Here is a 22041-nt window from a genome sequence, read left to right as displayed (position 1 = left end):
CAGTGTTTGTTTTGCTGTCCCCTAATTCTACATGGGCTTTTCAGCTGCCATCACCACTCAGCAGAAGATGGTACCTTACATTTAGCTCTGTCCTTCAGCCGTGGCTCCATTTCTGAAGCTATTGTTAAGCGAATGGGCTGCTTTCAACTCAGAGCATCATACCCAGCATATTCAAATAAATCTGCAAACCCTAGATAAAGATATATCTGTTTAGAACTATTAATGTGGTATATAATCCAGAATTCTTACCAATTACTTTAAATCCAGCATTGTGCAGATTAAGTGGGACATTTATTACTACGGGCTGACTGACTCCTACGTGTTCAGCACTTCCTGCATACTTTCTTCCCCCTGTTCACATAGCAATATATTACAGAAGAAAAATGCTTAATATTTTAGCATATACTTGGTTCAGCTACTTTAGTTCTCACAGGGATCAAAAATTGGAAAATGCTTCAAAAATGAACTAAAATTTTTTTATTTTGGACAATATTTAACAGCTTTTAGACTATTTTTCTACATCACTGCAAAATCCTGCTGGAGTATAAGAAGCTGATGTGAAATGAGTGTTTCATTGAAGGTGCAGTTACAATTATTAGAAGTGAGGCATGAAAGAGAGCATCAAAAACATCAATCCAGTGTAAGATATTGAAGTCAAATAGAAAGAATTCGTCCTGTGACAATGTCGGAAAAAATGGCAGATATAAAATGAAAGTGTCTCTGCATTGGCTGTGCTGAACAGAAAAGAAAGCTCTAGAACTGTAAGAACAACAATGACAACAACAATAATGACAATAATAACAGGAGGAACTTTTAAGGTGCTGAAAAGGGCGTAGCAATCATTATCTAGAAATATTCCAACCTCATCAATGTTACCAGAAGCAAAGACTGTAATTCAAACAATCATAATGCAACTGTGGCAGTAATTTTTAACTTTTTAGGTAAAGAAAAATAGCTGGGAGAATCAAACAAGCCATATTTCAGAGGCCAGTTCTGCATAAAGGAGTCACCATGGCACAACTTTCAATAGCCACTGCCTTTAGGCACAGGTGCAAAAGTCGAAAATACAAGACAACATATAGTGCAGAATCCTGTTGAGCAAATGCTCGAGAAGGAGGTTTCAGATATGACTTGGGCCAAACCTTTCACAGCTGTAACACTAAGGCAGACTGAAGCTGGATCTTCCATGAAATGAGCACGCAATATATGGAATGTTACTCAGGCCAATCGTGTTTGCAAGGATACTAAGCATTTTCAATGTGCTGTATGCAGTGAATCAGCAGAAAAAAGGAAACCCAGAAAACCCAGGAAGATGCATATGATACTGGTATGAGGTAACCATGAAATAAATAAGGTGCAATCTATGCAAACTGCATAGCTAAAAGCTTAATCTGACACATGGTTTTCCATAAGAAGGGCACCATCGAAAGTGACTCTTAAGATTTTTGGCTCAGTATTTAACATGACTCCATATGAAAAAAAGCAAAACAAAGAGAGGGTAGCCTTATAAAAAATATCCTGATCCAACAACACTTCTGTTTTCCTGCAGTCAAGGACAAGATGGCTCAGAAACATTCATCTACCAGCACCACTCTGGCATTCCTCCCAGAACTTTCAGGGTCCGCTTGGCAGAAAATATGTAGCTGAATAATTTTAGTGTACTCAACATCTCTTATCCCATGCTTCACAGTCGTCTTCCCGGAAGCTCTGCTTAAGCTTAAGGTGTGTAACCATCAGCAGCCTCCGTATTTCAGCTTCCTCAGTGATGAGAAGGAATCACTGACAGCCTCTGGGGCTATTGCTTTACACTGCAGGCTAAGTATCAGCCTGAATCATGCATGTGTGTGTGCAAAGAGGAAGGGACACACATATGTCAGACCAGAGGCAGCAACCCTAATCACTTGGCATTGATAATCAATTCTAGAGAGGGTTACGATCAATACAAGCACTACCAAGAACGCAGAGACCTTCAGCTCTTGAAATAACAGGTCATAACCAGCAATATCAAAGCATAACCAGCAATTGCAAAGTCCATCATACCCAAATGAATTTACTGATCTTAGAGCAACACGCAGCCAGTACTCGGGACCAGCATGATCTTGGTTCTGTAGCAAAGCCAAAACTGAGCTTGAAATGTACCTCAACTGTAGCTGAGGTCAAGTGCCTCAGGAGCAAAGGAGCCCTCCCCTCCCCAATCCTTCTGACGAAGAGTATGTGAAGATAGTTGGTGAGGAGCCTGTACTCAAGGCCATCACATTTTTTCAGAAAAGGTGGCACTTTTCCTTCCTTGAGCTAGGCATGACAGCGGCTGCCAGCCTTGGCTCTATTGTATTGTCTTACTGGCACAGTGGTAACGGGCCAGGGTTGGAATTCGGAAATCCAGAATATCCGAAACATCTTAATCAGAGACCAAATTAAACCCAGGAAAAGGAAGAAGTCTGTTGTGAATTTTGGCTTCTCATAATAACCAGGTCAATTAGTCCATGCTTTATATGTCCTCAGTCAGTCCTCTCTGCCGTTTGTTCTCTCTGTGCTGTTCATTGCGATTTAGACCCTTTTTGTGATGCTTGTTTGCATAATTTTCCCGTTTTCTCTCCCTCACACAAAATCTCTTCCTTTCCTGCTCTTTGCCCAAGAGGATATCCTCACCCTGTTCACGCTGAAGGGGAACCCTTGCTCCGGCTCGGGCGGTGTGCGTTCCCCGCCATGGGATCAGGTCCCGCACACACAGAAATCCGCACTGGGATCCTCCTCAGGAACAAAACTGCGTGTTGGATCAGGCCTTCCCCCCACACACCTCAGCCAAGGTTTACAAAATAGAATTTCAGCAGCTTCTACTTCTCTGCATATTCATTTCCTCATCTTTCCATATAGCCTGCTTAGGGGAGAAGTTAAGATATTTAACCTGTTCAATTTAGAAAGTCTTCTTTCTCAAGTTAAGGATAGCTGTAGCACAGACAGTCCTTGTGTGACTCCTGGGGCATGTGTCAGACAATCCTATCATGGCCAGCACCTGGGGCACATCCAGACTATCTCCAGAACTAGCCTACAAGAAAGTCAAGTGGCTACTTTCTTGGAAGATGTCCATAAGCTAGCTGGAGTAGATTTGAAACTGATTTTCAAACTTTAAACTACCATTGTGCCCTCCCCCGTAATTAAATAATACAGTTTAAAAAATAAGAAAATGGTCACAAAAAGAAAATACAGAGTTTGGGAAAAGAGGGAACTGGGCAAAGAGCAACCTAAAGGAAGTGTTCTAAGAAAGTCGATGGCTTCCATATAGACCATGCTTAAACAGCAATTTCAAAGCCAAAAAAAACTTTTGCAGGCCTCAACACTGGGTAAATAACATGACTGTTTCTCTTTTGCATAATAGTTTGGAAGGTCTAATCATCAGTAGAAGGACAACAGAACTGTGTTATTTTATAACATACACACATTACTTGAAGAGCTGATGGATCATTACATATTGGGTGTAATCCACAAGCCACAGGCCAGTCATGGTTAATTCATATGACAAGGTTTATTTCCATATTTCACTGTTCAGTCTGTTACAGAGGGTTTGCATGTTTTTATTTTTTTCCACACCTTTCCACCTCCTCACTGCCAATTTAGGAGCTGTTAGTCTCAGTTCATAGTAATTGTGAGATAATAAAATTCCATCTGTTTCTGTCAGGAGAAGGAAAGAAAGGGAAGGGAATGAGAGAATCAACAGAAAATTCCACTTGCTAGACATCCTTTGCTGCTATTACTTTTCTAAGGGATGCCTTGCTCAGTTGTATTGCACAAAGTACCTAACACTTAGCATATGCACAGTATTTTAATTTTATATATGTCCTTAAATTCAGCACTTCCAAGAATATCATGCCAAGCACTATTCTTTTACTGTTCATCTAAATCCATAAATATGACTCCCATGTGCAGATAGTGCCATACAGAACCATTTTAACTAATAAGCAGCCTGAAGCCCGTTTTTCCCTCACTGGGTTTTCGGCTCCAGACATATTTTTAATAGGAATGTGTAGGAACTCATGCCAGAGTTGTTGAGCATAATAGCAAAATTCAGGCTTCTGTCTTTGCAATCTGTCTTTCCAATAGCTTTGGAATGGCTTAAAGGTGAACAAATAATGAGGAAGAGAGACAGAGAGAGGGGGAGGGAGACATGCACACTCAGGCAGAAGCAGAGATAGATTTAGGCTAAAAAGCCATTAAGAGTTAAATGATCTGCAAAGAGGAAAGCCTTGAAATTAAATTTCACTCGATATCAAATAGGAGATTTAAGAGTGGTATGTTAGAAGAGGCTCCTTTCATGAGAATGCAAATAGCAGCAAGCTGTTTTAATTATAGGCTGTAAGTGTGGCATGCTGGGAGACTAGAAAAAAATATAGAAGAGAGCAGAACCATAAAACCTTCCCATCAGTCTTTTCGGGTCTTTTTCAAACAACAGTAATCTCAATCAAGCAACATTTTGCAGCCCCATTATGCTTTTTTCTAGTTCATTGATAGTTTCACACATGCATACACTGATGGGATTTCTTCTGCTTGGAGCTATCCCTTCAAGATGGGTCTCGCAACCAAAAAGACATAATGCTATCAGCTTCAGAAGGTGGAGGAGCAGGCATGAATCCCACTTTCCTCCTGATCCAGAGGCCTGCAGCCACTGCTGCCAGCAGCAGGAAGGTTAGATCCCATCATCCAGTCCCCTGAAAGAAAGAGATGGAAGTATCCAGGTGGGGCAGCTACAGACCACAAACCCTCACCAGCAAACAAGGCTGATCTTCCCTACAACCAGCTGTACGTAACACAAGTCATTAGTCAATAAAAACGGGGGTTCAGTTTCATTTCCAGTATAAAACAGTCCTTGCTGGCAAGAGAAGAGCATCAAGAAAACGCATCATCAAAGGTGCTCTACCTAAATGTAATACAAATACAAGCAGTTCACCTTAATAGCAGAAGTGACAATTCCCCTTGTCCTTTCTGCCTCTTCCCACCTCTTCCCACCTGCTGAGGCACTCAGGTCGCAGCCAGCTCTGTCTGAACACCTTGTCTACTTGCCAGCCCCCTAATTCTAATCTCCAATCTAATTCTAATCTCTCCCCTCCTTCAGTGAGAAAAAATCTCTTCGCTTCCATTTGCAAATGGAGAACGAACTAAAACTAAAACACCGTCTTTCAGGAATTAAATATTTGCATACAAAACAAGCCACAGCATACATTAGTTAGGTATGTGTTTGTTTAAAGTCTGGAAACATTGTGATGATGAGTGCTGAGTAACAATCAGATAATAATAGCTCTGAAATATTCAAAGGGAAAAATATGAAACCCCTCAGTATTTAAAAATACATTCAAGCTTTGATGATTGCATTATGTTTAAGAGAGGCCAACGCTGCTTTCCTAAGGCTTTTTTCACTTTCCTTCAGTAGATGTCACTGCAGTACAGGACAACTAGTTCCAATACAGTTCTGGGGAAAAGGATAATATGAGTTTCACCAGGGAGTGGTCCACGATAGAGAACTGAAGCCTTATGCCTTCAGATTTTCAGCAGCACTGAGTACCAGTCCTTACATCCAAATTTTTTCTTAAGCCTTTGTTTCTTGGTTGGGATCAAACACAAGAAACTATTCGCTGTCATGGTTGGATGCAGTTGAAATCACATCAGGGAAGCCAATCTGGGACAACTATCATTCTAAACCAAAACCAGCTTTCATGCGCTTTATTTTGCTTCTGAGGACCCAAATCACAACCTTCTTTCTGATGCAGCCTCCAATCAAGTCCTTAATCCCACGTATGCACTATTCTGATCCAGATTTGAACTCTTCTCTCTGCATTTCTTGCTATAACTTGAAAGCAAAATGTCTACCAGATTAGTTTTCCATTTTTTCTGATTTAATGTATTTCACTTTTAAGATAGCTTGGTTGCTCATATAGTAAAAAAAAATGTTGTTTTTAACTGAGGTCAAGGGGTTTTACTTAAAACAATAAATCTTCAGATGTTAGCCAACAATGAAAATATTTGAAAGTAATATGTTTACTAAGTTGAAAAAAATCCATTTTAAAATATTCCTGGAAATGCCTGTATGTCAAACACGGAAGGACTGAAGCTAAAAAGGGAAAATAACAGGACGTGTGTGAGAAGCAACATCAGAAATTGAGGAGGGTTTTACAAGATTAAACACATACTTTCAGCAAGCTCATGTACAGTTAAAGAAATGCGGTTGCTAACAAAGTCATCAGAATTTAGTCAGACCGTACAAACTCCTCCTCTCTTAGTCATTCCTAGAAAACAAACCAGAACCAGAGTCTGCCGCGGCTCCTCGAGCCTAACAACCAAATCCCTTTTCAAAAACAGGAAGGAGAAAGCTTATCTTGGAAACAGGCTTCGTAGCTTCAGGCTCTTTTGTAGACATGACTGAAATACTAACGCTGGTCAAGAGCACCTTGTTGAGCATGCAAGATGTGAGATCAAAAGACCTTTCCCTGATATAGGAGAGAGCAGAACCCCTTCACCTGAAGAACCCCAGTTGCTGAGTTATTACAAGGAGCGAGCAGTGTATTTGAGCGCGATGGATCCCATCCTGAAGCTTTGCAGTGCATGTAAAAACACACAATTTTTAATTTCACAGGAGCCAAGGCTGCCCGCTGGGAACATTAGGAGGAACTCGCTCAGCCAGTGGGCATTCTGCGCTCATGTGGGGAAGCTCCCCCTTGATCTCTAGGCATGGTTTTATGGAGCGCTCTCTATAGAAACCCAAACTTCAGCTGATGGAAGCACGGAGAAGCGGCAAGGCCCATGTCCAGGGAAAAAGGTATCCACTTCCAAGCAAAGCTCACACTGAAAGAATTTTCATGGTTCCAGCTAATTTGCAGAAGCAGCTGGAGAAACAGGAAAGTCTCTAAGATAGAAACCAACACTGTTATCAAGCAGCAGAGCCCTCCACTGCAGACTGCTGAAATAAATCTGGTCTCAGCCATTTAGGTTGCATTCAAGCTCAAGTCCATATTAAGCATTAGTACAGATATCATCCAACCAGAGCTGCCAAATGTGATGAAACAGAAAGATCTAAATTTGTTTAGGAATGACGCTGTTAACATCTATGCCTTCTCTCAGCTAAATCAATCACCTGCTACTTTGTTAAATATGGTTTCTATCAGCCTTTCCACCAGCCTCATGAACACATTGAGCCGAAGAAAGTAGGAATCAGTAGTTCATTTCCCTGTGCCCTCCCTAGAGGAAAGCCCACACATCTGAGCAACTATTTGGAGATGATCTCTGGAAAGAAAAGAGAAAAATGTTTTGAGGGACTATGCTTTAAAGCCACTTTCTACTGAGATGGCTAAACAGAATTTAGGACCATTCCTTTTACCATTCAAGTTTGAAAATTTTGTCTTGCCTTATGCTACATCTTCCTTTCTTGCTGCTTCTACCTGCCTTGTTTCACAGCTTCAAATTTCACACCCACACCCTTCTTTCCTCCCACTCTCTTTGTCTCTGTAAAGAACCCTTGTCATCCATGACTTCTTCATATGTCACTCCCTTCAGCCTCACCAAGTCCTGGATCCTGTTGTTTCTCTTCCCTCTCTTTCAGAGGTTTCTCTCTTCCATGCATTTCTCCCCCCAGCTTCGTTTCACGGCAGTCACACTGGGCTTCTGCTCTCTCCCTGCCTATTCTCCTCCCTGGCTACATCCCTTATACTCTTTCTCCATTTTTAGCAGCATTAAATACGACCCTTCTCCACTTCCCCCTGCCCTTTTCTTGCTGTCTGCTCTCCATGCAGCAGTTCTCTTCAGCCTTGTTCTTTGATTTCAACACAAGGCATTCTTTTATTTTCACCATATCTCACATAAGTCTTTGCTGATCCATCCAATCCCTTTGCTGAAGAGTCCCACGTCTCCTTTCAGTGTACAGTCGACATTCCTCCTTCAGCTCAGCCTATACCGAAGCTTACTGTCTTGCATTGATTTTCATCAGCCATATTCTCAGATCTCTGGTGCTGTGTTCCTCCCTTTTAAACAATGATCATATATCTTTCAGCTTCATACTTAAGGTCTTCTTCTCCCTCATGCTTTGTCACTCAGTCTTTCCACAATTTCCAGGTCATTGGTATTTATCAGTATTTGTCTCCCCTCTCTTTTCCCACATTTCTTCTTTCCTTTCTCCTTCTATCTCAAGGATTGTTGTTAATTGTCAGCCTGCTTCACTCTTCAACCTTGTCACCCAAGACTTGTCTTTCCTCACTGCAAGTTTGTTTTATCCATCTTCAGTTCTTCCAGTTTCCTAGTTAAGTAATTCTCCATTCTCCAGTTGGAGAACATCTGTCATCTCAAGTAGGTTTTTTGCTACCCTGAATCATCCTCCCTCTTACCCTGCTCCTGCATCTCCTTCACTCTCCACATTGGGATCTCACCAATGTCTTCCACATGAAGACATCTGCTTTCCATCACTTGCTTTTCTGTAACTCCTTTCCTTCTTCCATGTCACATATTAAGAATTTCTCTTCCAACTCCTCCGTTTGCTTCAGTTCTTCCATCCTGAGCAAACTGTTGTTCACTCCTCCTTCAGTTCTCACGCTCCCACCAAAAACATTCTTTTTCTGATCCCCTTTTCTCACCAGCTACAGGCTGCTCTGCTCCTCTTTCCCATCTCCAAGCTCATTAGACATACCTCTTCTGCAGTTTCATCCCAGAACCTCTGTAAACTAGCCTTCTCCCCTTAGACACAACATAATCTGCTCTTACCTATGTCTCTCATTGGTTTTGAAATGAACCAAAGTTGAAAAATAATAATCCATCATTGAAACCTTGTCCTCCTTAAGTTTCTGTGACTGTCTTTTTTTTTTGTTTTCCCTCTGTGTGTCTGTCCATTACCACTTCATGTCATTTGGAGTTCTTTCAAGACCCACCTCCAGCATTTATGATGATCTAACCCTATGATGATTTAGTTATTATTTTGAATATTCATCTCTTCAGTCCAGATCTGCCTGTTTTTATTCAAAGGAAAGTCTCAAAAAATCTGGCTCAGATTTGTTCTTCAGGGACATGACCCCAAGAACAGTATGTTCAAAACAACACTTTCAGTTGCCTCTCCTTTGCAGTCACCGTGACAAATCATAGCTAGCCTGCCACTTATCTGCACTTTCCACCTCCATCTTTTTTCTCATAGCCAAATTATGCCGTAATCCTAACAAGACTTTCTTCTAACATTTCTAGTAGAAGGCTTTTTGCATTCATCTGCATACTAAAAACTCATCCGAATTTTCATTATGCCACACATTGATTGCTGCAACATCTGTTTCCTTACCCTTGCTGTGCACTACCTTAATAATTCATCATCATTCAGGGAGATGGTAAGTTCTAAACCTTCCTCTCTTACAATCCTTTCTTTGTTCTCCCCATCTTTACAGCACCAGTGTATGCTGTCTTAATTTTCAAGTCCATTTGCAATCTATCCCCACCATACCATCTCTCAAGCTCTTACATCCAGCCTACCCAGGATGATAGTTATCATCTGCTTGTTAAAATTCCAGGTATGCAAATCCACATTATCTCCCATAATGCTCCCACGTGCTCTTGCCAAGTTTCTTGTAAACATCAACAAAGCCACTTCAGTATTTTCCTTAAAAATCTCTATTTGAAATTCACCTCTGTCATGATGCTACAGATTTGGTTAAGTCTAGGTAACTGTCTGTCATGCTGTGTGAACTACCTCATGCTTTCCCAATACTCTCTCACCTGTTCCCTCTTGAATTGTAAGGTTTCTGGGGCAGGGATCATCTTCTTATTTTGTGTTTGTACAACACCTGATCCACCTAAATAAGAATTCTGTCCAAGAGTAGGACTCTAAGTACAACAGTGATGATAATACATGTTACAATAGGTAGAAATTGTAACGTCTCAACTGTGGTGATATTGTTGTGCAACCCCTCTCTCTGTGCTATATGTAAATTTGTATTTTAGAACACAATCTTCTGTATGTCAGGCTACAAAAAAGATACACATCTTTTCCCTTGTTAAAAATACGTTAAAATCAAGTTATATCTTTGATTTAATTGAAGATTACATTTAGTGGGATAATGTCAGCCTAGATGCAACATTTCATATCTTACTGTTTCATACATAAAGTTTTGGGATTCTGTATACAGATGCTAAATGTAGCGGCATGGGCTCTCCATTAGGCTTGGCTTAGTAAGACAGTTAATAAATTCTAATTCTTCTAGAGAGGAAGGGTGATTCTTCTTTCCTATGGAAACCTATTCTCTTAGAAAATAGGTCAAGAGAACCCCAAGTGGGGGATACTGCTGGTATAGGTGAAAACAATAGTCAGTAAGTAAAGTTTAAATGCAACCAAGAGAGTACGAGGGAGAAGTCAGACAGAGAAGGAAAAGAGAGTATTTAAATATGAGAGGGGCATCCTTTGGGAAACTGTTTATGGAAAGATACAAATGCTCTGAAAACAAAACTGATTTTAAGAAAATAATCACCAGAAAAATATGTGAGCTATGCTATCTAATCTGTTTTCATTTTTACATCATTGCTAGGGACACCAGAGCTCCACGGAGGAAAAAAGGGGTAGAAGACGATGTGATCTGTGAGACTATAATGATGTATGTCAGTACCATTATTCTGACATGAGCTGAGGACTGCCACGTTGATGGGTCTAGACATACAGGAATTGCCCTCAGAGCTTAAGACACAGACTACTGCGACAGAAAGCCACCCTGCAATCGTGTCATCTTACCCCGTCTTGTTCCAACCAAATGCTGACATAAAACTATGAATTATGCTCAAGGATGAAACACCTCATGGGCAAAGCTACCTACATGCACACTGAAGGTGCCTATTACACACAGTAAGAGATATTAGGATGAATGAAATCCATTAACCATAACTGGTCATTATTATTGCAATAAAGATGTATAGTTCTTTGAAATGTCAGATTGTCTAAATTACGGTAGTCTGGAAAGAAATATTATTTAACTTTATTCTGTGTACTATTTTCTTGTCATGGAGAAGTTATGAAAACACACTGACTTTAGAATCATAAAAGAACAACAAAAGTGGTTTTACTTGGCTAAAAGTCAATTTACTCCACCGGAAAATACAATGCAAATGATGGCTTGCATGCGTAGGTTGTTTTCATCAGGTATCAGCACTGTCATAAACACAATAAATTACAGTAAAAAGTGGACCCAGTTCAGAATATCTACAGAAATTAAATGTCAACAACTCAATTATTCATCTTTCCTTCTGCAAGTCAAAACAGTCACATCCTGATTTTGCAGGTTATAATTAGGCTGGGTCCTGGCTCTGTAAAAGCAGAATGTGTATCTTGCAATCTACCCACATATGTTTAGGAAGCCAGAAGAAAGGGCAGTGGTAATGCATAAGAGGAGAATACAGCAGGTGGCTAAGCAGCACAGAAAACCTATTTTTAAACTAAGAGGCAGAGAGTAGGTAAGCTCTAGATCACTGGTACTTTTCATAGCCTAAACAAGTCTTGTTAAATATGACAGTAAAACTATTTCTTACAGACCAAGCACCATTTCTTCTGTTACTTCCCCCCTCCTGGAAGGGCTCTGTTTGGCTTAGAAGTGCTGGGCAGCCCAGCTAGCAGTTTGGTGGTGGGGATGCGGAAAAACCCCTCATCCTTATTGAATCCCCACAAACACCCATATCAGGCAAATCTTGTGGAGTGAACCACTTGCCATTTCGGTGAAGGATGGTTGCAGCACCCACCAAATGGAGGAGGAAAAAATTGGTTTGTAGCCCTTGCATGGAAATGATTGCACAGGGAGGAATAAAGCCATAACTCTTTGATCACGAGCCCAATGTTCAAAATGAAACGATCCCATTCAAGAACAATACTTGCAAATTACACATTTTAAAATATACATTTTAAGAAAAGCTTTGTAAAAGGATGCGAGTGCAGTTATAGCAAAGTCCCACCTGAGAATTGTGACTGTCAGCCTTTATTGCACATATTAAATATGCAACGCTCTATAGGAAATTCATGATAAAATTCTTTTTGAATTACTGCTTGCTCAACTGAGAGCTTGGTTCCTGGGAAAGCAACAGCCAGTTTGTAGAGAATAATAATAAAACCAGCATCACTCCCTTTTGTTGCATTGTTTTCTCTCAAGGCCCTAGGAAAGAAACAATATCTATTCACTTCTTCATGGTTTTTGTTTCTTCTGTATGTAATGAAATGTCACTGCAAGAAAGAATAAATGAATAATCTGTTCCTATCCATGTGCCAATTTCTGCACTTTTCAGCTAAGCAAAGCTCCCATTGATTTTTGCCTGTTTAAAAGCTCTTCTAAAAAGCTGTGATAGTATCTTGCTCCATGTATTTATATTTATACCTGTCTAAACCGTATGGATAATGCTACTTACTCAGTATCTTCTTGCCATCCACTTCCACTGATGCTTACATCAAATTTATTCCTGCTTGGCTCTTAGTGTCAGTGGCTTGATACGGATGCAGTGGGTAAGCAGTTCTTTCCTACTGAGACTGTATTGCATTGGTTCGCCATCAAACTAGTAGCTGCCTGTATGCCTAGCTGATACAATGACTCATAGGCGCTCCTAGAGAAGACACGTGTAGGACTTGGCACTTCACGCCATTTCCAGCAGAACAGATCAGACTGCTCTGATCTGCACTGGAGGGCCAGCCTGACACTGAGCCAGCTAGTTTGTGGGACCAAAAAAGGAAGCCCAGACAATCTGGCTGCTGCCTTCAAGTGTTTGTCTCTGGCCTGGATCACTCCACAGCCCCCTTAGGAGTGCCTGGAAAAAACACTTAGGTAGCCCAAACTTGCACATTTCCCCTCCTTTTTATGGGAAAAATGTCTAAAAATGGTATCTTGTTATGAATGAGACGTGCTGCTTATTTGCATTCAGAGTCATATGTGCTTGTTCTACCTGGTAAATCATATTTTTCCCTGTATTTTATTTTAGTGACTTGGTGGAGTCTAGTCCAACTTCTCAAAACAAAATCTCTATTATAGACCATGATGTGCATGTCACAAAAAAAGGGCTTGGCCTCCACATCCATGCCTGATTTGCAAGGGTTCACATTAGAAAATTCCATCTTCTTAGTTGAGTGAAATTAGCCTTAAACTTTTGGATGCAGTAAACAAAAATCTGTTGTACTCTAACATTTCTCTTATGACTACAAGACAAGGGAGAAAAATATTATGATGAATACTGAAGAAACCCAGCAGACAAGTGAGCTATGATGTTTGATTTCAGGCATGTAAAATTATGGACTGCTGTCCTTATTGAAGCAAAGCTCAAGATTAAAGTTTATTATAAAGTATTCTGTCTTCTCTATCACATGCCCTATTATGAGAAACAAAAGAACGCAGATCTCAGTAAAAAGAGTAACTACATCATGTTAGCATGTGAAACTGGTTACTTGTGAGAAGCACTGTAGGAAAAGGAAATTGATTTTGTGTAGTTCGTAACAAAAAATCCACAGTTCTCTGCTCAGATTTTGCCACAGCAGTGGTTCTGTCTATGCCTTCTCACAAAAATTCAACATGTACTACATCATTTACAATCTGGCCTCATATTAAAATGACAAGATACACTGATAGAAAAAAATTGTTTTAATTGCTAGCGTATGTTACTGGAAATTCATTTAGTTATTTTTAAGCATTAAAGCATTACCCAGTCATTTATCTTAATTTTTAACTTGTAGCACCACTGCCTTCTATCCTGGAATCAGTTACGGGCATAGGGGGATAATTAAGGACCACAAAAGCCATTGACAATATCTGGAGTAGCAACACTGGTACCACATTTTCTACCCTTAGGACAACAGCATCACATCTTGAACTTCAGGTTATCCTTATAGCTATGGATGATGTGATGTACTCCTGACACAACAATATGGGAAGATCCATATACAAACTGGGAGTTTTGGCAGACTTTTAAGCATCAAAGTTTCAGGAGATCAGTTTGACTGCCTGCTGTGAACCATGAATCAGGTCTTTCAGATGTTACATTAGAAATCCTCTGGGACCTTCCTTCTGAACAACAAAGCTCCAAGTCTGACTACACTGGCAAGCACCAAGACCTAACAGCAGACCTGTCGAGTGCAACAGCTGGTGCTGAGGGCCTGATCTCCAAGCTATACACATTTCAGGGACTCCTAGTGTTTGGCTAGTTCAGTTTGAGTCCCACTGAGTGCTCATTTGTGGCTGGAATGCATTAGGTGCACGCTTGGTGCACCTCTGCCAGTTCAGCTTCATCCAAAAGGGATCTACTTCATGCACTCCAACACCACTCCACACTGTGAATCAAAGCACTGTAAGCAGAGATGATGACAGCATTTACTTCAAAAATGCATCCCTGATCCAAACTAAAACACTTAAGTGCCCCAAGGCTCATGAAGCAGTCTGTGTGGAACGACAAATGAAAATGAGGAGCCTGATTTTTATGCACTGCAATGCCTTAAGTTCTGTTATCTGTCTGCGCAGATTTTTTTAAGGTTCATATCCTTACAAAAGAACTATACTTCTGGTTAGTGTTAGATTAGCAATACTCAACCATCACTGAGTCCTGCGGCATGTTATGTCCAGTGGGCTTCACAAGATTTTTCTAATTTAAATAACCATTGAAGCATACCAAGAAAATGGGAGCCAAGTTCAAGCATCCATAACTTGCAGAACTGCATTTTGCCATGATGCGTCTGATATTCGATGTTTGCCTGAAAGTGGCAGCTGAAAGTGGCTTTAGTTTTTAACTGTAGTTTTAATTTGGGTGAGCAAAGCTGGAGAGCACAAACGTTACAGGCACCAGCAACAGAATATGCAAGCCGAAATTATGGTTTTGTAAAGGTTGGAGAAATGCTTGAGTGCTGGAGGCGTTTTCACCGATTCAAGAGCTGATCTGAGAAAAAAGGAGGTACTGATTTTTAACATCCCCGCTGCCCTTCTCTCCATCCATCCAGCAAAAGCAGCAGCAGTTCCTACGGCCCTTCTCCCCCCCCTCCCCGTTCCGCACACGGGTGACTAACGGCTCTGCGTGCCGGGGGCGTGGACCAGTTTCCATGCCAAAAAAAAAAAAAAGAAAATAAGAAAAAAAAGCCCATCCGTTAGGCGAAATCCCCCGAACGAGAAGCCACCTGCCCCCTCCCTGTCCAGGGAGGGCCAGGTCCCTCACGGCCCTGCCCTGCTACCGGAGCCTGACCCCCCGCACCTCCACCTGCCTGCGCCGCCAGCAGCGGTGTCACTCATGACTGCTGCCGCCTCTCCTGCAGCCGGACCTCCCCTCGGCTACCGCCTGCCGCCGCCGCCTCTCCCCCGACACGACCCCCAGGGCCCCGGCCCCGTCGCCGCCCGCAGCCCCGCGCCCGTTGCTCGGCAGCTGCGAGCCAACCGAACGGTGCCGAGCTGGGGGCGGTGCCAGTGGGGGCGGAGGGGAAGGATCATGGCTAGCTCTTATTGGTCGAGGAGGGTGTGGGCGTGGCCTGAGGCCAGCTCGCTCCTCTGCTACTGGTGGGAGGAGGTGTCAGTGCGGACTTGGGGGCGGGGCCGGACGGCTAGTGGTGTCGGTTGAGCGCCGCGCTAGGGAGGGACCGCGGCGGGCGGGGGAGCGGGAGTGAGGGGGCGGCGGCGGGCGAGTGAGCGCGCGCCGCCGGGTGTAACGAGAGCAGCGGCAGCGCCGGAGCGGAGGTAGGGGAGCTGCGCGGGGCCGGGCGAGCGCCGGGAGGTGGCCCCTTACCCTCCGCCGCCCTCACCTGTCACCTCCCGGCTGCCGGGCTCTTGCTGCTGCGGCGGGGCAGCCCTGCGCCTCACCCCCTCCCCTCGGCTCCGTCCCTTCCCCTCCGCTGCCGGCCAGCCGCGCGACCCCCGCCGCTCGCGCCCCCGCCGCCGCTGGGCGGCCGACGCCCACCCTCCCCCCATCCCGCCGGGAGCCGTTTCCTGGCGCTGCCGCGGCGGGCGCGGGGCCGGTGGGTGTCTCCGCCGGCGGGCAGCGCCGCGCCGCGCCCCGCTCCGCAGCCCAGGTGCGCCCGGCCCGCGGGGAGCCGGGGGGGCGAGGCCGCCGTGCCTGGCGGGGTCTGGCGGCGGCGCGGTGTCCGCTCGCCGCCCCTCTCGGGAGGGGGCAGAGCCCGCGGGCGCGGCCCCTCCTTGGTCCCGCTGGTCGTGGTTTCACTGAGGTGCCCCGGGAGGCGGGCGGGGGGGGGCCGCCCGTGGGATTCCGCCCGTGGGATTCCGCCCGTGTTCCTTGTCTTGCGTTAGCTCTCCCCTCTTCCGTCTGCCTGGAAGGGCTTGTGGCTTTTTCTGAAAAGATACTCCTTAGGTTATTGTGATTCGGCGGAGGGAGTGTTTTTCTGGGGGTTTTGTGTGGGTTTTGGTTTAAATCAGTGGCAGTGTTGCTGGGCTTGTGCGTTTTCTGTGCCAGTTATGAGAAAATACACTAGTTGTTATCAGGTAGGTAGGTGGTGATGGAGAGCATCAGAGGGGACAACACCCAGGAGAGAAGGCTGTTCCTCAGTTGGAGCTGCTAGAAGAAGAGGGATGCCGGGGTTCCCGTTGCCGGGCTATTCCTCGATTCTGCTCTCAGGTTTCATCTTCTGTATTGGTCGGTGAGCAGGGAAGAGTCGGTTGCTATCCTTGGACTTGAACGTACGGAAGGGAAAAGGATTTTTTCAAGCAGGGTTTTGTGTGCTTGCAGCAATGGCTCTTCCTGGGCTGGAGGAGCAAGAAGCTCTGTTCCTCTTCCATTCTCTTGGTGTATGTGAGGGCTCTGCGTGCTGTTGCTGAACTACTCCAGCCTCGCTCTCAGAGATCCTCCTTCTGTCTGCCTGGTGTACTGCCTACCATTGCTGCGGCAGGTAGCTGTCTGAAACAGCAACAGCGTGAAACTGCCGTAGTGAAATTAGTAATGATCATGCAAATTCCTGTGTGCTGTGCCTCGGGTGAGGGAAGCTATTACCTGACTTCTACTCAGTAGACTTGTCAAGGTGGTAACACGTTAGTCTACAGTCATACCTGGAAGAGTTAGTATTTATTGCAAATACATTTTATTTAGCAAAGCTTTGGGACGTCTCATATAGCCTGTGAGAGAATATAAAACAGAGGAGGGCTAGGAAAATCCATTGGCATACTGATGAGATGCAGGTCATGAATGGCCTTCAGGTTCTGCAGTATTGCAGGAGAGAAGTTTTAAATTGTCCTGTTAGTTTCTTTTGTTGTCCTCATGCCTCTCTGCTGTTTTTCGGAGATGTTGAGCACTGCCAGCTTCCAGTATAATGAGTGATCAAGTTGTATATTGCTAGTTGATAATGGTTTCTTGGCTAGTACAATCTACAATTCCCACTTCACTTTGCTATCTATGAGGACACTTCACTATTTTTTTTTTTCCCTCCCAGACCTCAGTGTAAGGGTGTCAAATCTAACATTTCACATAATCTGTTGGGTTTGCCTAAAACAACATGATCTTTAAGATTTTTCTTGTCTTAGTGTATGTGTGTGTGTGCTCTGACTTAACAGTGAAGAGATCTGCAGTTGGGAAAAAAAGCAGCAAGCTTTTTATAAAATATACCTGCCTGAAGTAGAAACACGAAGCGCCATTTTAATAGGTGGATTGAATAATAGAAGTATTGGCTTTTTCTATTGTACAGACTTAAATGCTACCTCTAGTTGTGTGGGTGGTTAAGATTTCTCTCATTTTGCTCATTTGGCAATAGGAAGGAAAATCTCCCCCTTTGTACTTCTGGCAAGATGTTCTGCAAGGAGAGAGCTCTCTGCCTAAAGAAGCCTCCGCATTGAATAACTCTCAGGAGTATGGCCTTGTTTGTCAGTATTACCTAAAACTGTAGTACTTAGGGATTTAAATCAAAATTGTATCAAAATCTTTGTCACTGTGTTTTAGCCCCTTAGATTTCTCTGGCATGCAGAAAAACTGGATTATATATTACAATGGGTGAAAGACCATAGTTTATAGGAAAGGGGAGAAATCTAAAGCTGTAGCAGTCAAGTGCTGCAAGGAACAAGTGCTATACCGTATTTTGGAACTAGATCTTTTTTAATTAATGTCAGCCAGTGCTTAGACCTGCAGTTGAAAGCAGTTACCATCATTCAAAAATACACATGTAAAAAGTACTTGCATTATGCCTGTTTTTTAACTTTATTTGAATGTTGATGATTTTAATGAAATGATTTAATGAAATGATTTTTAATGAAATGATTTTAATGAAATACATAATCCATTGTTGTTGTATGTTAAAGATTTTTTTTAATGTTTTAGATTTGAACTTTCTGGAAGCTGAAACTAGAAATTTGTTTTGATTCCTTTTGTCTGCCTTTAACACGAGAGTTGTAACAAACCTCTTAGTGTTGTAGCTGATCTGCTCTGGCTTAGTTTTCAAAACTTGAAGTGTTGAAACAAAGAAATTGCTGATCCATTTTAATGTTCTCATAGATCCTTTCAGTTTAGTTTAGTAATGATGAGGAAAAAATACACTTTGAGATTCAAATACTGAAATGTTTACTGTAGCTCTATATTCCTAACAAAACTGTTGAGAATATCAATTTCATAAGCCTTTTTTACTAGTGGAATAGCTACAGGAAAATGTAAAAAATTGCATGGTCAGTATAGAGAGAACTTCTTTTTATAAAGAGTTTTGGGCTAGTCTGTTGGAAACTATTATTGGAGCATTGGTATAGTTAACTAGAGTGCCAGCGTGGTTTGACACTAGCAGTGGCTATTTCTGTTGTTGTATGGAGCAGGACTATGTGAGTGGGAGGAGAGCTAAGACTGTGCAAGTACAAGGTAGAATAAGAAAATAATTTCTGTATGCAGAAAACCCCCTCTCTCTATATATAAATGAAAAGCCAGTTCAGTGCTGTTATAAAAATAGCTATTTATAATACTGACTATATATGGATGCTCTTGAAAACTGTTCACATATAAGCATTAGCTTTCTCTCTCTCCAACACATGACACTTGGCAGTAGAAATCTAGAAAGAAAAAAACAACCAACAGTTTTCCTAGGTGTTATTTAAGCTCTGGGTAAGATATTCTTATTTATGAGAATTTTCTTGAGTTTACATGCTTACTCTGAGCACAGCACAGCATGGGTCATGAAACAGTAATCAGAAGGAGCTACCCTGAAAATGTGTTGACATGGAGGGTAAATGAAGTCATTGTGAACTGTGTGCTCATCACATGAAAGGAACAAGAAGAATGGTTACGTTTGTCATAACTTCTGTTTGAGAATTTTAAAGAATTTTAGTACTACTCATGAGCTAAACCTAGCGACTCTAGATTTTTACCTCAGAACATCAAGGCATGAGAATGATCAGTGATTTGCTGTCACTAAAGAATGTATATAATATAATGAGTAATAGAGTTTATTTCCTGGTTCCAAATTCTGTATTCTAACTATAATACTTTAGTTACTAGATGGAGATTTGGTCTGTGAATGGTAATATCAGCTTTCTGCATCAGAAACAGTAAGAATTAATTTCATTATATAAATTAAAATGAGCATTAAAACAATACATAAGTAAACTGAGGAAATCACTGTTACAACATCAGCCCTCTTGCCGAGTCTGTACAGTTTCATAATATTAAATATGGATGAAGTAAAAATGTTAAACTGCTGAATGTTCACAACACTAATGCATTCAGCTTTTAAAAATAAGCTTTTTTATTTAGAAGGTGATAATATATTTCTTTGTCACTGTTAAATAAGATATTTTAGCTTATCAGAAATAATTGTATTAATTATCTTGATGAAAACACAATGAAAGAAACAAAATAAATTTAAAAGGTTCTGCATGTCTTAAACTCTGTTGCTATAAAAATATTGCATATATTTTTTTTCTCCCTTCTCTGAGGCAACTGTGAGAATTTCATAGGAATAGGCTAGCCTTCAGAGAACTTCCATGCCTGTTTCCTTTAGGCAAAATAACTTTCAGAAATGAATGTATGGGTTCTCAAGTTCGCGTTGTGTTCTGCTTCTTTGTTCATATGAAGGTTGATACCTAAATTATGTTTAGTTGCTGTGGAGTCAAAATAATCTATTGCTGTGTCTTAAAATGAGGAAAATGTGTATGGAATAACTAGATAGTTAAAGTTAATATATGATGACTTTTTATAATACTTATCTGCGATACTGAAGTGTTTAGGTCTCCAGAAGCTTTTAATTATAGCTTTAGTGCAATTAGATTTATTTTTCTAACATTACTTCAGAAGAGATGTTAGTGTGTTCCAGTTTGGCTTCAAATTTGTATTCCTAATCTAAGCTGGTTGAACCTTCTAGTTTTGGAATTGCCTGTTAATGTCTTGAAAATTAATCCTTTAGTCAACGTATTTTTAACAATAGGGTAACTTAATTTAACACTGACACTTATTTTGCAAAAAGAAGATAATCTTCCTGTGGGTGGCATTCATGAGAAATACTTGCTTGGCAATATTTTTAAAAAAGGGGGGGGAAAAGCCCCCAAACAAAAAAAACCAAACTTCTTCTCTGAAAAAACCAAAATGTGAATAAATTCTTAACTGAATCCTCATTATGCCAGCCACATAGAGCGCCATTATTTTGGTGAATTGTATCACTGTCTCTGTTAATGTTTTCTTACAACTGACTATGGAAGTACAGATGTTAATGGTAACACACTGCTTCATTCAACTGAAGGAAAGGGAGGATGTGGCTGTAACGTTCAGTAGAATCAAATATTTATTCAACTGTTAAGTATAAAAAAAATAATAATTCTTGGAGGTTGAGTGCGAAAACAAAACTTTTTTCACCCCTCCTCCACTTTCTTCATAATTAGGTATCAGCGTTTAAAATTCATCATGTATTGTAGGAACTGTATGTTTGTTAGTGAATTCGGAGAAATGGTTAACACTTACAATGATTTATTTGTAGGGGAGAATTCTTATTTAGCTTAGTCCCTTAGAACTATATTTTGGTTGATCTCATCATCTAACAACTAATGGTGAAGCCCTCGTGTTTGTGGGGAAACCCTTAGTTTTCAAAGTCATAGAAGTTGTTGTTGCGATCTTGAAACGGATTTTTTTAAGTTCCTGCTGAATCGGTGATTATCTGGGGTAACTATCTGGCATAGAGTCACTTGGAGTTTTTCGGTGCATTTGGTTTACTTTGATCTTAGTGCTTATGAAGTGAGCAACTACTCAGCCATGAAGTCCCACTGACATGTGAAATAAGTGAATAGGTACTTGAATGTACATCGGTTTAGTGCTTTACAGTCTCATCCCTTTCTGACCTTGAGAAGGTAGGTCTTTCTGTTTGGCCTGTATGTGATAGACTGAATGACATTTTAAATTGCTAGAACAATCTGATTTCGTGGCCACAAAATAACTGCCAACTAGTAACTTTTTTAAGCTTTGTACCAGCAAGAGGGACTTTGTACTTAAATATTTATCTTTAAAGCATAGAGACTTTTGAATTAAACTTGAGAACACAGTAAATTTGTGTTTATAAGCTTCCTACTTGTTGCTACGTTTCCTAATTTAAGAAGGTCGTATTTATTTTTTGTGTTCACATCTTGCAAACTCCCTGTGTTTGCCTACGTGTGCGTTGGCACTATGCTGATGTTGGTACAGCAGAAGGTCCGGTGTGCCCTGAATGTTGCAGACTCACGATGCTTGGTGGTGTGCAGTGCTCTTTTTCTCTCCTCTCCCTTTTCATCTAGACAACGTTTCTAGATGATGGTGAAGAGGAAGCTGTGTTCTGATGAGAGTCCTGTAGTGGATAAGCTTTGAAAGCTTGCTGGAAGGATTTGGATATTACTCTATGCTGGCTCTTACAACAAATTTCAGTATGTCTGGTAAGAGTACCTTGCATGCTGCAGCATATCATCATCGGAGCAGTTTTACATGAATAAATGTAATGTAGCTTGATGGTTCAGCACCTTCCAAGGTGGTGGGTTTTTTTATAGATTGCATTTTTGGCTGTTATCTGAAATAGTAATAGCAAAATCAAGGTGCATAGAAGGTGGGGATATGTCATAGTCAGCTCTTCGTAAAGCTCTTCTTGTCAGAGCTATTGCACTTGTTCTAAAT

The 22041-nt window shown here is 41.6% G+C and overlaps 1 protein-coding gene across 2 annotated transcripts in view; it reads left to right on the top strand.

The window, feature by feature from the left end:
- The first annotated feature begins 15583 nt into the window (after positions 1–15583).
- Positions 15584–22041, top strand: part of CDKL5 (cyclin dependent kinase like 5) — a 140641-nt gene continuing 134183 nt past the window's right edge. For both annotated transcript variants that reach the window (XM_075521655.1, XM_075521638.1), the window contains exon 1: positions 15584–15677. The gene's annotated coding sequence lies outside the window, so the exon portion shown is untranslated. The remainder of the gene's footprint in view (positions 15678–22041) is intronic.

The sequence above is a fragment of the Mycteria americana genome, chromosome 1 (assembly GCF_035582795.1).
Source record: "Mycteria americana isolate JAX WOST 10 ecotype Jacksonville Zoo and Gardens chromosome 1, USCA_MyAme_1.0, whole genome shotgun sequence".
Taxonomy (NCBI): Eukaryota; Metazoa; Chordata; class Aves; order Ciconiiformes; family Ciconiidae; genus Mycteria; species Mycteria americana.
This window is presented reverse-complemented; position numbering and strand designations above follow the sequence as displayed.